Source organism: Dasypus novemcinctus, chromosome 2 (assembly GCF_030445035.2).
Source record: "Dasypus novemcinctus isolate mDasNov1 chromosome 2, mDasNov1.1.hap2, whole genome shotgun sequence".
Classification (NCBI taxonomy): domain Eukaryota; kingdom Metazoa; phylum Chordata; class Mammalia; order Cingulata; family Dasypodidae; genus Dasypus; species Dasypus novemcinctus.
This window is the reverse complement of record NC_080674.1, coordinates 1,736,695-1,752,356: the sequence shown is the minus strand read 5'-3', so window position 1 is coordinate 1,752,356 and position 15,662 is coordinate 1,736,695.

The following is a 15,662-nucleotide window of genomic DNA, read 5'->3' as shown; positions in this document are numbered from 1 at the left end:
TGGAATGCCCAACACTCTGATTCATGTAGGCTGAATGTGCCTGCAGTTGCATTGAGAGTCTGAGGGAGTATTGTCCCTTCTGCCTTTTAGAGGGTAGGAATGGAACCACCAATGCCCAAAAGTTCAGTCCATGTTGGCTGAAAGTGCCTGCCATTGCCCAGAGATGTTGAGGAAACACCAGCCTCTTCCTATTTCTATTGGGTGGAACCACAGCTATCTACCAGTCCAGGCCACACAGGTCAAAAGTGCCTGCCATCGTCTGGAAAGGCTAAGGAAACAAAGCTTCCCTCCTACTTTACTTGGTGGAAGGGATGGAGTTATAGATGTTTGACTATTCAGTCTGTATGGGCTAAAAGCTCCTGCAGTTACCTAGAGAGGCTGGGGAAACACAGCTTCCCTCTTAGGTTATTGGGGGACAGGGATGGAACTGCAGCTACCCAATATTCCAGTCTATGTGGGCTGAAAGCACCTGCAGGTTCTCAGAGAGGCTGAAGAAACCTCATTCCTCTCCTATCCTATGAGATTGGAGGGGTGGAAATGGAATTGAAGACTCTCAACATACCAGTTTGTGTGGGCTGAAAGTGCCTGCCAGTTGCCCAAGAGACTGAAGAAATACAGTTCCTCTCCTATCTTAGTGAGGTGTGGGGATCGATGCCCAGGTGTCCCACTATTCGGTCTGTGCTTGCCAAATGTACCTGCAGTCACCTGGAGAGACTGGTGCAGGTCCTGCCAGCTTCCTCCCTGCCAGAGGTGGGGCTGGAGCCTAGGCAAGGGATGCAGTTTGGTCTGGAAAGAAAGAATCCTGTCCCTAACATCACTGTGATTTTTAATCATCCTCACTTCCCCTCATGCCAAGGGAGGGGGGAAGTTAAAATGGTGCCTATTTGCTTCTATTCAACTTAGACAAGCTCAAACTTTAGATTTTCTTACGGTTGTACTTTAGCCAGCCAAATTTACTAATCAGTAGCTGAAGTGAGGAGCCAACCATCTCTTCCTCCCCTGTGTTTGGGAAATGGAGCTTCCAACACTAGGCACAGAATAGCTCCTGAGGCAGCTTATGCCACCAGAGTAGGATGAACCCCGGCCTCCGTGGCATGGCCTGTAATTTCCCAGAGAGGCTGATTCAGGTCCCCCAAGCTTCCTCTCTGCTAGAGATAGATCTGGGTCTTAGGCTAGAGCTGCAATCTGATCTGGATGGAAAGAAGCCAGTTTCCACCAGCAGCATGATTTTCAGTCTGCTCTGCTTCCCCTCAAGCTGGGGCAGAGTTAAAATGTGGCTACGGACCTCCTTCTGACCTGAGCAGTTTCAAACTTTAGCTGTTCTTAGGATTATACTTTAGCCCATCAAATTTACTAATCGGTAGTTGAAGTTGGTGCCCAATGTCTCTTCCTCCCCAGTTTTTTGGAAATGGAGCTTCCAACTGCAGCCACAAAATATCACCTGAGGCAGCTTGCACTGCCAGTGGAGTATGGGCACCAGCCTCCATGGTGTGGAATGTTCTACCCACAAAGTTTCTCTATAGATGGACAGTCTCCTCCTTCCATTCTTTCAAGGATGTTGCAGGCAGAATGCTATTCTGGTTTCTTGGAGCCCCCAAACAGGTGCTTTAGATAGCTCTGGGTGATTACTAACTACTCTGTAGTATGAGCTGACTTTTGAATCTCCTTACTCTGCAACTGTCTTGCCCTTTGTCCAATCTACTACTGTTTTATTTATTTTGTTCTCCAAATTGTTCTGAATTTGGCCATCAAGAGCACTTGTGTCCCTTTGACATGTCCTCATCACTGGCTTTTTCCTTTCCTTTTAGAGAAAGTTCTTACTTTCTTATAAGATGCTCTGGGCCCATCTTGTGTATTTCCTTCCCCAGACCTAGAATCAGCCATTTCTCCAAAGAATGCTAGTTCCTTTTTTTGGAGAATGGTATTAGAAACCAAGGTTTGGGTGTTAGGAGCACTTACTGCTACTGAGATGTCATTGGTCATAGGCTCTCTCAGCTGATATTGCAAGGATATATATATTTTATATATATATATATATATATATATGTGTATACTAATATATATGTATGTGTGTGTGTGTATATATATATATCCATCTAAGTTGGATAAATACCTAGGCATATGATTGCTAGATCAATGATGAAACTATGCTTAGTTTTGTATGAAACTGACAAATTATGTTCCAAAGTGGCTGTCTCAATTTGCAATCCCAAAAGCAATGAACGAGAGTTTGTGTTGGTTCTGCACACTCAACAGCAATTGGTGCTTTGAAATTTTTTGGGCCTTAGGTTTTCTAGTAGGCGTGTGTGTGTGTGTTGTAGTATCTCACTGTTGTTTGAAATATCATCTATTTATCTTTCCAAGTACTCTTTTTTGACAAACTGAGTATTTGAGGATTCCATTTTATTATCACTATTGGTTTATTAGCAATACCTTTGTTATTTCTTTTTAGAGATTTCTCTAGGGTTTACAGTATGCTTCTTTAAATTATTACAGTTTACCTTCAAGTGCTATGACAGAAGAAAATGTAAAATATAAGAATTTTATGACAGTATATTTCCAGGCTGTGCCCCCATATTTGTGTTATGGTTGTCAATAATTTCCTTCTACCTGTTCTAAAGAACACACTGTAGTATTAGTAACATTATTGTTTTATTTATTTATTTTTGATTTTTTTCCTTCTTTATTTTCTTTTAAATGTTACATTAAAAAATATGAGGTCCCCATATACTCCCCGCCCCCCTCACCCCACTCCTCCCACATCAACAACCTCTTCCATCATCATGGCACATTCACTGCACCTGGTGAATACATTTTGAAGCACTGCTGCCCCACATGGACAGTGGTCTACATTATAGTCTACACTCTCCCCCAGTCCACCCAGTGGGCCACGGCAGGGCACACAATGTCCAGCATCTGTCTATTTAAGTTTAAATGAAGGTGTCTTTTGTATTTGCCCACATTTTAAAACCATACCCAACACTATTCTTTTTGATAGATCCATTTTTCTATGTGGAATCATTTTCCTTCCACTTGGAAAACATCAGGTAAATTTTGGATAGTCCAAGTCCAGAGATGGCAAAATCTCTCAGCTTATTTCTCTGGAAAAGGTTATTTGCCTCTCTGTTTTGAAAGTTATTTTTCATGGATTATAATTCTATATCCACAATTTCAGCATGTTAAACCTGCTGTTCCATTGTTATCTGACTTCAATGAAAAATCTTCTTCAGTTGTTACTTTTGTTCTTTATACCAAATGTGTCTTTTTCTATGATTCATTTTAAGATTTTCTATGTATTTCAGGCTTTCATAAATCCTTTTAATGAATTTCCTTGTTGTGTTGTTTTGCCACACTATATATGAAATGTCCAAGATACAATCCAAAAATTATTTGGCATATAAGGAGGTAAAAAAAACTCAACTCTTATGTGAAAAGACATTCATTAGATGCCAATATCAAGATGATACAGATGTAAGAATTATCTGGCAAAGACTTTAAAACAGTTATTATGTGCATGTTCCAGTAGTCTTAAAACAAATGAGAATAATAGAAAGTCTGAAACAAGGAAGAAAGAAATGGAAGATTTTAAGAAGAACCAAGTGAGAACTTTATCAATGAAAACTACAATAATAGAAACATAAAAGAGAACAATTAGACAGAAAAAAGAACTGTGACTGAGGGACATGTGGAACAAAAACAAAAGCCCTGGAGTTTTATGTTATCAGAGTCCCAGAGTAAAGGAGAAAGAATTCAGTGTTGCAAATATATTTGAAGAAATAATAGCTGAAAACTCTCCATGTTTGGAGAAAGACATAAATCTACATAATCAAAAAATACTGAGCAACTCCAAAACATATAAAACCAAGGAAATGAGGTCAAGACACATCATAACTAAACTGCTTAGAACTAAAGACAAGAAACATCTTTGTAAAAAATGATGAATTATCTATAGGGAAATGATTGGAAAGAGTGTGGATTTGTGTCAGACACAATGGAGACCAGCAGGAAGAGGCACAGCATTTCTAAAGTGCTGAAATAACTGTCAACCATAAATCCATATCCAGTGAAAATATCCTTCAGGAATGAAGATATCATAAAGACATCCTCAGATTCAGGAAGAGTAACAGAATTTGTTTCCAAAAAAAAACCTCTAAGGACAATTTTCCACAGAAGAGGAATGACTTGAGCAACAGGGTGAAGGGATAACAGAAGAAATGGTTAATGCCTAAGTAAAGATAAGAGACTCCTCCTCTTGAGATCTTTAAAACATGTTTGCTAATTGAAAAAGAAATGGACAACATAGTCTGCTGGGTTTTCCAATATATGTAAATGTAGTGTATGACAACTATAACATAAAGGGAAAAGATGACTTCTATGGTTGTATGATAAAATATTGACTCAAAGAAGATGATGAAAAAGTTAAGTACATATATTGTAGTGACTAGAGCAACTTCAAAAATTTTATATATATTTATACTTAATATAATATAATATATAAATAAATGTAAATTACATATACACATATATAAATAGAGAGGAAATCATAATAGGTTAATAGAATACTAAAAATGTACAAATAACCCAACAAAGGCAGGAAAGGAGGAAATGAGGAACAAAAACAGAAGGAACAGGGGTGCAGATGTGGCTCAAGCAGTGGAGCACATGGGAGGTCCCAGGTTCAGTTCACCGTGCCTCCTAAAGAAGACAAATACCAAGCAGACAACAAGCACACTCAAAAAATGAGCAGACAATGAGAAAAAAACAGTGAGTAGACAAAGAGCAAAAGCAATGAGCAAGACAACGAGCCAACAGTGAGCAGACAGCAAACGAAAACAAAATGAGCAGGGAGCGGATGGGGCTCAAGCAATTGAGTGCCCACCTCCCACATGCGAGGTCCCAGGCTGTGTTCCGGCTGCCTCCCAAAGGGAAAACATACAATGAGCAGACAGCAAGCAAAAATAAAACCCAGCAAAAACAATAAGTAGACGACGCTTGCAAACAACGAGCAAACAGATGAGAGCGCTATCCTAGGGGGGACAGAAAGAATAGAGAACAACAAGTAATAAAACCCAAATAAATCAATAACTACCTTAAAAGGAAACGGACTTTGGCCCAGTGGTTAGGGCGTCCATCTACCACATGGGAGGCCCGCGGTTCAAGCCCCGGGCCTCCTTGACCCGTGTGGAGCTGGCCCATGTGCAGTGCTGATGCGCGCAAGGAGTGCCGTGCCACAGAGGGGTGTCCCCCACGTAGGGGAGCCCCACGCGCAAGGAGTGTGCCCATGAGGAGAGCCACCCAGCACGAAGGAGGGAGCAGCCTGCCGAGGAATGGTGCTGCCCACACTTCCCGTGCCGCTGACGACAACAGAAGCGGACAAAGAAACAAGACGCAGCAAAAAGACACAGAAAACAGACAACCGGGGGAGGGGAGGGGAATTAAATAAATAAAAAATAAATCTTTAAAAAAAAAAAAAAAGGAAATGGTCTAACTATATAAATGAAAAGGATAAACCATGAAAACACTGTCAGAAAGAAAGCTGAAATGATTATTCCAATGTCAGGTGAAGTCAATTTTAAAGCACAGCAAATTCATATTACGATGAATGGATCAATTCATTAGGAGGCATAACAATATTGCATATGTTTGCACCTAGCTACATATAACAAAAACTGGTGGAAATGAAAGGAGAAATAGACAAGTGTGCAATTTTAGTTGGAGACTTCAACACCCATGTCTCCATAATGGATACCATTGTTATACATAAAATCAAGTATATAAAACAACTGCACAACACTTCAGTTACTGAATCTAATTGATATTTTTACATATTCTGCAAAACAACAGCTAAATACACATTATTTTCATTTTCACATTTAACATTCATCAAGAGAGTCCATATCTTTGGTCATAAATAAACCTTAATGGATTAAAAAAAAATTAAACTCTGCAAAATAGGTTTTGGATTATAATAGAATTAAACTAGAAATCAATGAGAAAGATAAGAAGAAAATCTCCAAACTCATGGGAATTAATAAACAAGCTTCTAAATAGTCCACGGGTAAAAGGGGAAATCTAAAAGGGAGTTAGAAAACATGTTGAATAAAAAAAAATGAAAATATGCCATAGTAAATCTTTTGTTTATGCCTAAAACAGTGCTTAGAGGGAAATTTATTGCATTAGAAGTATCGTAAGATATTTAAAAAGTTTTTCAAATAAAAAACATATTCTTCTTCTTTAAGGAAAAAAAAAGAGCAAAATAAGAAAGAAATAGGAGCATAAATCATTGAAATTGGAATCAGAAAAAACACTGAGAAAATGAATAAAACTGAAAGGTGGTTTTGGCTCTGAAATAATCAATAAAATTGATAAACTTCTATTTAGATTGAGAAAGAGAAAAAAATGATAAAAATTACCAATATTAGGAATGAAATAGGTGGTATCACCTCAAAGACATGAAAAGGAATTATAGGGGAATACTGTGAACAACTCCATGCTCAGAATATTGTACACTTACATACAAGGGTCCAATTACTAAAAAAAAATGAAAAAAAAATGACTTCAACAAATTTAAAAGAATTTGCTCTACAAAAGACACTGTTAGAGAATGAAATACAAACTGCAGATTAGGAAAAAATATTTGCAAACTACACATGTAACAAAGGACTTGTATCCAGAATATATATAAGAAGTATATCAATTATGAAAAACACACAGCCCAATTTAAAAAAGAGGTAGAAAATTTGGACAGATATTTCAACAGAAAGAATATAAGGAAGCAAACGAGCCCATGAAAAGATGTTCATATCATTAACCATTAGGGAAACAAAAATTAATCTATGATGAAATACTATTACAGTAACAAGGTAAAGATGAAAAAAGAGACAATTACAAGTGCTGCCAAGGCTGTGGAGCAACTGGAACTCTCATGCATTGCTAGTTGCAAGGTAAAATGGTACAGACACTCTGAAAAACAGTTAAGGAATTTTTTATAAACTTAGCTAGGTATTTGCCACATGATCCAGCAGTGCCTCTCCTGGTATAGAGAAATGGAAACCTATTTTCACGCAAAAACCTGTTCACAGGTATGTAGAGGAGACTAGTTTGTAATAGCCCAATAATGGAGACGTCTCAAATGTCCTTCTGGCTGACTAATACAGAATTTGGTACCGAGGAGTGGGGAAGTGCTTTTGCAATAACCAAAATGCTGGAATGGTTTTATAAACGGGTAAGGGGTTTAGTCATGAAATGTTATCAGTCAATAAAAAGGAACGCATTCCGGGTTTCCATAAGAACTTGAATGAGTCTGAAAGCTGAGTGGATGAAGGTGGTCTCTAGGTTTTCACACTGTACAATTCCATTTGCATGACATCCTCTAGTAGCACTGCAGCAATGGAGAACAGCCCAGAGCTGGCAGGGAAGGAGCGGAGGGAAAGACAACTACAAAGCATGTTGGGAGAACCCACGGGAGTTGATGCGCAGTGTGGAACGGTTTCTGGTCTGTGGGAACATTTGCACAATCTATAGACGTGTACACTGCTGCACACCAGAAAAGGCAATCTGAAAAACAACATTAAGGGCAAAAAAACTGGCCCATCACAGAGGAATAAGTAAGGAAATTACAATTATACTGCCAGATAGGATATTAAAATACTTGTCAGAAATAAATTTCACAACATGAAAAAATGAATTGTAATAATATTAAATGAAACTTAATTACAAAATGGTGACTTATAGTTAATCTTATAAAATTTCTGCATGAAAAAAATGAAAGGGAAGAGACAACATGATAAAGCTGTGCTCTTTTTACAAGATTATGGGTGATATTCTTTCATTTTCATTTTTTATAGAATTGCTCTAACAAAAGCACATTATTTTTATGAAGTTAAAATATTTTGACAAATCACATTATTAAATTTTGCTATTATTGATATAAGATATATACACATCAAGAAAATGTATAAAGATATAAAGTGCTCTTTACATTTAAAAATCATCAGGTTATAGGCTGGCTTGAACTTACTGTTATTCCTCTTGGGTATTGTATACCTATTTTCTATCACAGTGATGAATTTGAAGATTTGTCATGAAGTGCTTTAGAAAGGAACTCAACTTGAGACAAAAGCAAAGAAATTTCCCTTTGTACCAAATGACATATTGTGTCTGAATTTATATTTTAACAATGATCAGTTTTTAACATGGTGAAATTAATATCAGGAAAAACTGAATTCATATTTCTAAATCTGAAGAATGCGTTGATAGAAGCAAACCTGCCTTTTTTTTTTTTTTCCAAATTAGATGGTAGAGGGAAAAAAATCACACTTTATATCCTTAGATATTTATTTTGGTGATAGACAAAGGGGCATTGGTGGTTTAGTATCTGATTTCAAAGGTTTATTTATCAGGTCAACTTACCCATCATCCCAAAATGTCAGATACCCCCAAATTCCCTCCCATCAGGCCCTCAGATGCGTGCAGCTAGTATCAGTCAAAATGCACTTTGCATTATGAGGCCTCAGGGAGAAAGGCTGTAATTAAAATGTTTCTAAGCCCCAGAGCCTGCAGTGGCTTTTACTTCCTACTGGAGGAGCAAGTAACCTCGGCTAGTGTTGCTGAAGTTGTGCTTAGAGAGGTGCATGTGGACACGCTCACACACACATGCATGCACACACACAAACACTAACACACGACACATGTGTTCACATACATACACTCACACACACATGCTCACAGACACACACACAAGTGCTAATACACACTCACACATATGCATGCACTCACATGCAAACACTAACACACACTCACAACATACATGCTCACACACATTCACACACATGCAGGCACACACACGCTCACACGCATAGCATGTTTCCAATGAGAAACTGCACAACCACTTCTATTGCACATAACTGCCCCATTTGTCACAGACCCAATACTGGGGACTAAGGCACAGACATACAGATAAATTCGGATCCCAGGATCAAAGAAAGTGCAGAAAAGCATGCGTGTGGGCTAGAGGCCGTCTGTCTGTAACAAAGCCCCAAAACGGCCAAATCAAACACCCCGAAGGCACGAGGCTGAGCGCCGTCAGGAGCCTCAGCTCGCAGCGGGAAGGGAGAAGCGCCTGCCTTTGCAGCACCCTCCCCGCCCGGGCGCGGGGTTTAACAAGGGAAGCGCTGTGACCCGAGCCGCGGCTGAGCCGCAGCAGGTTTTCCGTGGCTGTCTGAGTCCTGCTGCCCAAATGGCCTCCATCTGGAGCAGCCTCGTGGGCCTCCCAGGGGGCACCGGGCTGATTTTTCAGTCAATTAGCAGAGGGCTGCTTTTGTTCGGCCGCGGCACCCCCTGGGCTCTGCTTGCCCTGAGCCTGGCGCTCAGATGGGGGGGCTTGGAAGAGTGGACTGTGTGGCTTTTTCCCTGACCTTTGCGCGGCGGGCACACGTTATCTCAGTGGCCGCGGCGCCATGCTGGGAAGCCGTGCCCGGCTCTCCTTCCGCCGTCGGTCTGGGTGTCAGCGTGAGTGGGGCCCCCAGGGTGGGCCAGGGATTTGAAACAAACGTCAGCTTTGCTCTCTGCACATCCTATGTGCCTTCTCCCAAGTTTATTCCTTTTTTTCTCCCCAGTCACTTTAACCGGACAAGCAGGGGTTAAATGGCTGTGGAAAGAGATGTTTGGGGTAAAAAAAAAATAGTTTATTCCATGAAAGGCCTGCTGAGGTGGTTGTTTGGGTCAGCACCAGCAGGAACACCACTCAGCCTCGGGAGATTCTGGGCCAGACATTACGCCCGTTGCAAAAAAATCCCTTGCAAGTCCAGGGACAGTTGTCATAGTCATCTGGACTCAGTTTCCCTGGGTGAGCAGGGAGAGCACTGGAATGTGGGCAGGGGGCTGGCGTGCCTAAGGGAGCCCGCAGAGGGTCCTGGCAGCACCGAGGGGCCCCTGGGTTGGCGCCGTCTCCCTCCTGGCAGCCTCCTGTGGGGGTACGCCAGGGGCACCCCTGCTTCTCCTTCTGGCCCAGGCTGCCCCACGGCCTCTCCTGGCACACCGTCCACCTGCCCTTCTCACCAGGCTTGGACAGCACACCTGGATCCAGACCCGATGTCTTCACCAACTTAAATCACCTTTTTCTGTATGGAATCTATTTTATTTAGAGGGTTTTTTTTTTTTTTTTGCCTGGCCTATGGTTATTGGGTTTCCTTGAATAATTATCACCCAAGGTCCTTAGAGGTCGTGATTCTAAGTCACTCTCTGTTTCCCATTTGCCGCCCAAAAGACTCCAAAATCCATCTTCTCTTTCTACTGTGATTAAAAATCGTCCAGGTCCAAAACACAGCGTGGCTTTTCATTTCTCAAAGAAAACACGGAGGAGGAAAAGCCGGGTCTGAAATCTCCCTGGCTCTCCAGAGACTGATGGCTTTCTCCACCGCAAGATGTTTTCAGGTTAATTGCCCCGTCTCCTTAAATGAAATGGGCCGGGAGAAGGACCCCCCCCACCGAGAGCCGTGCCCCTTGGCCGGCCCCCCGCCGCGTAATCCCCGGCCCCCGCCCCGTGGGTGAGCTTGGCTTTGCCGCCCTCCTGGCCGAGGGGGCCAGGGCTTCCCCCGCTCACAGTCCTGGGGTTTCTCCTGCACGACGTCAAGCAGGTTCCTTTCCCTCACCCCACATCTGTCCAGCTCCGCAGCTCTATCTTTCTAGAGTTAATAAATATATTTTTTTCTCAGGGTTAAGCAATAAAATATTCACTGGGTCTGAGCCGGGGTTAACAGATTTCTGAAAATTTCATTGCGTGACAGCCTGTCCTGCATAATCCCCTCAGCTGTCTCATGTTCGGGGGCAGAAATGATCTTCTGTGTCACTCTAATAGTCTAGAATTACACTTGTATCACTGTCGCCGGCATATGGGGCTGTGTATACCCCTAGGCCCAGCTCGCTCGCTTTCACGGCTTTTAAAATGATAACATTTGGCAAAGCCAGCTCCGACAGAAAGTGCATTCTGCCTCGTCCTCGCTGACAAAGCGGGCCACCAGAGGCCTGGCTGGCAGCCGGTCGCGGCGCCCTTTGCTGTACCGAGAGGGCTGCCTTGCCTTCCCGGGGCCGGTGCAGCCCCGGCGAGCGTCTCCGCTTAATTATACAGTCTCCGTCCTCAGCTCCGTGCTCTGAAAGGGCTTTGGCTGCTCGAGCCTTAGCAGGGGTCTCCTTGCCCCCCGGGCTGGACCGTCGAGGGCGCCCGGAGGAGTCGGAGCGGATAATGCCGAGCAAGCCACCCAGGCCAGCCCTCGGAGGAGAGCAGGAGGGCAAAGGGCAGCGGCCGGCGCTGGAGGACGGCTCCTTCCTCTGCCAAAAGTCACCGGGCTCGTTGGGGTGTCCTGTGCGTGTTTGTGGGGATGGGTGATGACACACAAGGGAGCGACAGTGCGGTGCACGCAGTTTCAGATTAAATGAAAGCACGCAGGGGCCAGGCCAGATCGGACAGTTGATAATTTTGAAAGAAATAAAGCTCAGCGGTAATCGATCTACCCAGAACTTGTTGCTGGCAGGTGTAATAAATATTGCTCGATGATGAAGAAGCCGCTGTCGCTGCAGCAGCTGTCACGAAGGGGAGAGGGGACAACGGCAGCTGGCCTCCGAGCCGGCTCCGGAGGTACTGATCTCCCGCCTCCCCAGCCCGTTTTTCACGCTTCCACTGTTGCCCACCTGCGTGGCTCCACACTTCCCCGGGAGGGTGTCGCGTCCAGAGCAGGGGGGCCCGGGAAACTTACTGTTGGTGCCTCCTGCTTTCTGGGGAGCCCTCAGGACTTCTCGCTGGAGGGGCTGCTTGGATCGGGTAGCCCTCCCTGTTTGTGGCTCCTAAGAGGAAAGGCTTTCTCCGGTGGGGACTGCAGAATCCACTAAAAGCCTCAGCTGTTCTTCAAAGTCAGAATGGTCTTCTTCAGCAGGAAGTCGTCACATTTTAGACGGCGGCTCGGCACATCCTCTGCTCAGCTGAGGCTCCAGGAGTCCTCACGGTGGGTTGTTTCCAGCCATCTGCCCTTGGTCCGTTCTGCTTGTGGCTCATTTCCCTGCATCCTTACACTGCACCTGCATGGACACACAGCTGCCATCCCCTTTGCCTCTGAGTGCATGGGAAATCAAGTCCCCCCAGATAAACTCAGGGGGAGGCTGCCGTGCAAGACCTTTGGGTGATGAGCCTGTCTTCAGATGGTCTACAGTAAGTGGCCCTATATGTTACCCAAAGCCTGTGAAAATGTTTGCAAGAGCTTCTGGATTTCATAAAATAAAAAATGAACAAACAAAGCCAACACAGTAAAATTAAACAACAAAAAGCCCTGCTGCACCAGACAGAACCACAGGGCGTCTTCAGCTCTGGTCCAGCCTTTGGCAGCAGAGGCGGGGAGCTATCCTCACTGATTAGGCTTGCTAGAACTCCATGCTGGGGTGTGCATTCTCAGGCAGTATATTCAGAACATGGAAACTTACATGCCACCATCTCTTGCTAAGGGTGGACCAGCCTGAAAGATTCCCTTTGCTTCTTCAGGTCAATAAAGGACCTCAGATGCTGGAACTGGTCAAGGGCCAGTTGAGCAATGAATGTGGGCTCTCTTTTGTACCTGTTGTATTTAGCCACGGGCCACCTGGTTCACTCCAGGACCCAATTCAAGCTCTGTAGCCCCTGGGGTCTGAGAAAATAGTTGCTTGTCCTGTGATACCTTCATTGCCTGCTTCATATAAATTTACAAGATGATGAGGACGTGGTCATGGGTGGGTTATTAACAGCTTTCACGGCTGTAGGCGAGGGAGAGGCTGAGTGTAGGAGGGTGAAGAAGTGAAACCAGAGGACACTCAGAGCAAACATTCTCACTCTCGAGAATAAGGTAGTTTAAATTAAATTTGAGTTGTCAAGCACAAGAAATTCTTAAGATATCTGAAATTTTATCTGAAATTTTAAAGCTCCCCCAAATCTAAATAGTCCCAATTTTTAAAGGTTTGCATAAAGTTTGCTGGTTATACTGTTGAAATAAAACTAAAATTTACCGTTAATCCTTTGTATTATGTTTTATCTTTTGATATAGTCTGGATGACAGATAAATTTGCAAGGTTCTTTGGAATAAATGTTCAGTCTGAATCCTGGGTTAAATTATACAACCAAACCCATGTTTTATGTATGATGTTAAGAATGAGCAATGAGTTCCAAGTTTCATGCACAATAAAATACCTGCAGGCCCCCGATTGCTGCTTAGCTCTACAGGTTGCCGTTCACTTTGGCAAGATGGTCATAAGCCATTTGGACATGGCCTACAATCTGGAGGATTTCATATGGTGGCTTATTCAGCTGACTTTCCCCTCCAATGGGTAGAATTACACCATTAGTTATCACAAAAATCATGTTAATTTTTTGCGCTCTGATTAGATTTTAACAGGTGTCTGTAAAATTCAAGCTTTCATGCTGTTGAATGCTGAAAATTTAACTCTCGAGCTTAGCCATGCTACCTAGTGAGATGCTACCCTTCGTGCCACTGAAGAGTGTGGGCTGTTTCCAAGCTGTAGCCTGCTGAGATCGATGTAGCATGTTTAGGCAGAAAAGGAAGGAGAAAGGCCATGAACGAGGTGGACAATACTGCCACAAGGATGGTTTTGACCAACAAATTGGAAGGCACACTTTCAGGTGAGTGCCATCCCCTGCCAGGGCCCTCTTGGGCAGTGTCCACATTGACCCAGTGTCACTGCAGCTCTTCCTCAAAGCCTTCCCAGTGGTCCTTTAGATATTGCTTTTAAATCCGGCAGCATGATTGAGGAGAAACTTGGTATGGACACATATTTGTCCTTTGAGAGTATTTTTGACCTTGCACAAAGTGAGCCCTTCAGACTTAAGATGGGTGAAAGGGAAAGTTGAGCTATAGATGGGATTGGTGTGGGCCTGTGTGTGTTTATTTGCCTGTGGGGATAAAAATCCTCGCATCAACTCCCAGCACTGACCGCTTGTGTGACTCACCCCTGGGCTCTCAGAGTGATCCCAGGTTATCTCGAGCAGTGTTCTCAGGTGGTGGGAATTATCAGTCAGTGGAGCCACCACGGGCTGCCACACTCTCAGCCGCACAGAGTCTGGAAAAAAGAGTGGAAGGAATGAAAAAATGAATGTAAAGGAATGAGTGAAATGCCCTTGAGACACAGCCAACAAAGGTCATTAGGTAACTTCAGGGATGCCATCTCTTTAATGTCCCTTCTACATTCCACAGACAAATCTTGAACAAAGATCAAGTGGTAGCATGTAAAAACGAGTCCACCTCAGGCCCCCCCATGAAGTAAGGTAAACTCAGATGATCAGAATAATGGTAGGAAAATAAACCAATTGGTAGTTTTTCTTTTTTCAAATTTCATATTAGTTTTCTAAGATAAGAAAGTTGAATTAAATTTTTTTTAAAGATTTATTCTTTTATTTATTTCTTTCCGCCATACCCTCCCCATCCCCTGCCGTTGTCTGCTCTCTGCATCCATTTGTTGTGTGTTCTTCTGTGTCTGCTTGTATTCTTGTCAGGCGGCACTGGGAATCTGTGTCTCTTTTCTGATGCGTCATCTTCCTGCATCAGCTCTCTGTGTGTGCGGTGCCACTCCTGGGCAGGCTGTGCTTTTTGCACACGGGGCGGCTCTCCTTGCAGGGTGCACAGCTTGTGTGTGGGGCTCCCCTACGCGGTGGGCGCCCCTATGTGGCACGGCACTCCTGGCAGGCATCAGCACTGCATGTGGGCCAGCTCATCACATGGGCCAGGAGGCCCTGGGTACCGAAACCTGGACCTCCTATATGGTAAGTGAATGCTGTATCAGTTGAGCCACTTCAGCTTTCCTGAATTTAAATTATAAGGCTAGCTTATGTTTTCATCTTTAAGGAATCTGAAAGACCAAAATTCTAGAGCTCCTCTTTACAAGACTGTTCGGCTTTCCTGGGGAAAGCCCAGGCTGCACTGGGCACGGCGCAGGGTCCACAGGCATTGTGTAAATGAGCCTCCACTAACCTTCCCTCAGCACTAAGGTGCACAACAAGATTACTTGCAAAGGAGCCAAGGAGAGGTTGCATAGAAACAGACGGGCGATTCAGAAGGAAGGAAAATGAGGAGGGAGATTTCCAAATTGATGGTGTCAAACTGATTAATAACGGCCAGAATTATCACGGAGCTATAGGGGAAAAGCCATATTTTAATCATAGTCTTTGTAAGCTGTCCTATTGGATGACAAAATGGAGGCTCTGTGAAAAGAGAAATACCTACAGAGTCCGGAGAGTGTGCTTCTTAGCCTCTCCTTTCCTGCTGGTTTCACGAAGGGTGATTTCGGTGTTTTACGGACTTTAACTTCAGAATGCTGAACTGGAGTCTGGCCCTGCCTTGGGAATATTTTAATTGCTTGCCACCCTTGGACTCAGGTAGCCCTTGTAACCACAGAGAAAATAAGGACACCAAGAAAAGGTCAGAGCAAGTTGCTATATGCTAAGGGGTGTGAGACACACGTGTGTGCATGCGAGTGTGCATGTGTGCATGTGGATGTGAGACTCCCTGAGTGAGTGCACAGGTGTATGTGGGAAGTGAGTGAGTGGACATGAGTACTGTGTGCATATGTGTGTACATGTGAGTGTGTAAGCACGTGTGAGTCCCGTGAGTGGGAGTGTGTGAAATGGATTT